The sequence below is a fragment of the Halyomorpha halys genome, unplaced genomic scaffold, assembly GCF_000696795.3.
Source record: "Halyomorpha halys isolate HHAL.00 unplaced genomic scaffold, Hhal_1.1 Scaffold356.1, whole genome shotgun sequence".
NCBI classification, from domain to species: domain Eukaryota; kingdom Metazoa; phylum Arthropoda; class Insecta; order Hemiptera; family Pentatomidae; genus Halyomorpha; species Halyomorpha halys.
Window position 1 is genome coordinate 39,071 of NW_027111799.1, and position 2,933 is coordinate 42,003.

Below are 2,933 nucleotides of genomic sequence, written 5' to 3' on the forward strand. Positions count from 1 at the left end.
TGGTAAGGATAGTGTTAGGAGTTCAGCTTGATAGAACTACAATAACATTTCTAGAGGAGAAGATCTCGAGGCCATCTTTTTTTCAGAAGCCTAGGAGGATTGGCAATGAAGGAGAAGCAAGGCTAGAATCAAGAGGGTTGGGAGAGTTGAGAAGTTTATCATAGAACGAAAATTAAAGATTCCAGGAAGGGTTTTGGACTGTAAGGATTGGATTCGGGAGGAATTCAATGGTTTAGTGGAGCCCCAGAGCTCATCGCCGTATGTTCAGATAGGCTTTATTAAAGTCATATGAATAACTCTTTTGTAATTAGTTGGAAGCTTAGACCGTTTGTCCTGTAAGTCTTGTAATAGTCGGGATCGAGGAGCAGTTTTTCTCCAGCAGTGTTTCTCCAGATGTAGTCCTAGGTAATTGATACATTCGACAGAAATAAGTGGGATATTATTTAAGAATACAGCGCAGCAGGAGGTCAGGAGGGTTTACGACAAAGGGTAAGTGTGGTTTAATGGGATTTATTGGAATTTATGAGATTTAATGAAATTTATTTTAATCCTCCAGTTTTCACCTTTACTCTCCGTCGTAAACCTCTACCCTCCTGTCCTACAGTATCCTTTCTAAATACTCCACTAACGCCTGTTGAACCGATTCGATACTTAGGACTCCATCTTGACAAGAGACTTACTTGGAATCCACACACAAGACTGAAACGACAAGAAACTGCTCGTAGATTCCGATTGCTACAACACTTACTTGACAAACGCTCTAAACTTCCCATTCACTACAAAAAATTAGTATACACTACGATAATCAGACCAATTTGGACATATGGAATTGAGCTCTGGGGCTCCACCAAACCATCAAATTCCTCCCTCATCCAATCCTTACAATCCAAAATCCTACGTAAAATCCTTGATGCTCTTTATTACGTTACAAATAAACTCATTCACAAGGACCTTAACATCCCATTCGTTGCAGAATTGGCCCAAAACAGATATGCGTCTTTTCATTCCAAACTCCTTAACCATCCTAACTCATTAATTCTTAATCTTTCATCCTTAACAATCTCTGATAATCCTCCCAGGTGTCTGAAAAGAAGAAGAAGAAAAGAAGGACCTTCTAATTTAAATTAATGTTTGAAGTACCACCAATGGGTGGTTCCTTCCCAAGATTTTCAAGTGTAACATACAACATATTTAATTATTGTATTATTTTGTACAGTTGTAAATTACATTAAATAAATAAATAAAAAAAAAATCCTCCAGTTTAGACAGCCTTTTCAAGCCATTTATAAATGAATTAAAAATTCTATTTACTAGTTCATCGCGATTAACTCCGCACAGTGTAAACTTGTTGCATAAGAAGACTAGCTAATTACTAAACAGTTTATTGATGGCCAGAACTTCATCAGTCTTTTGCAAAAAAGAAATTGCTCAACCTTTCATGTTTTTGTTCCTAAGTCATCACGTGAATCAGCTTTTGTGTCATTTTTTTCTCGTCATTCTTTTCAGGAATGTGTCTCATTTTCACACTTCACGCGGTAACAGTCTTTCATTCCAACAAGATGGATGTGTAAAACATCGTAGCAACATAAACACACTGAAAACAAACACAGAAGAGAAGACTCTGACGTTAGAAGTGAATCTTCCTAGAATCTCTTGACGGTTTAGCATTCGATTTTCTTAATTAAATAAAATAACTTTTTTTTATCAATTATCCAAATTAAATTTTTGGATTCAATATTATTGGATGAATATTTCTCGATATCATTGGTGTTTAGTGAATGTTTTACATTTATAAAGTTTTAAAAAGCAACATGTCATAAAAATCTACTGAAAGATTAGTAGTTAGTTAATTTATTTTGAAAATTCCAGATCTCAGGAACTATGTGACATACAGATGTCTATTAGCACTCAAACTAAAGCTAGTTTAATGGACTGTAAAAACGTTTATGAACTTTAGTTGTTCGGACAATAAGTTTGATTTATGAAAAACTTTATTTCAGAAACCATTGGGCGTACAGATGTCTGCCAACACTCAAAATAAAGAAAGAAACTACTCTAAAGTAGTTTATGACACTTATCTTCGTAGAGGTAGTAGTTTTATGATATTCACATATGAATATGAATTTGGCAAATGAAAATTTGTTCCCGAACAACTATAAATCAATTTATTTTAGCAAATTACAGGTAAACAATTACTCCTACGAAGATAAACACTATAAACTACTTTATAGCTCATTAAACTAGCTTTAATTTGAGTGCTACTAGAGATCTGTGAATCTCTCAAAAATCAAATGATTTTTTATTGTTTTTTCAAAATAAATTCACTAACTACTCATCTTTCAGTACGTCCCATACAAATTTTTATGAAATCTTTTTAAAAAGCTATATCTCGAAAACTATTTAACGTAAATAACTATATTAGGGCTCATATTTTAGCAAATTTACTCTTCCTTAAATGACGATCTCTTAGGTTTTCTTTTGTTGTTCCTACTTTTTAAGAAATAGAGCTCCGAATGATTTTTTTTTTTTTTTTTATCGCTTTGAAACAACCGCCATTTTTTATTCCCCCTACCTATACTAGGCGGACTCAATTTTTGACTATTAATTATACATAGTTTTCATTAAAGTAATCAAAAATTGGAGTGAGATAACTGCCTTTTTTTCTTCCCGGCTCTTGTACTAGTATTATCGCAGGCAAAATATCGATATCGTAACCTTACCTTAGAGTTGAGCAGCATCAGCTAATTCTGGATCAAAAGGTTTGATTATTATTTCTGATTTTTTTTTTTAAGTCTCTTCATAATCATAATTAGTAAGAATATTAATCGCCTTTACACGCGTGAACTTCATCGGTTAAGATATTATTAAACGAGTCTTCAACTACACTCGTGACTTGAATAGTTATAGAGACAATCCAAGCAAGATCGATTTAT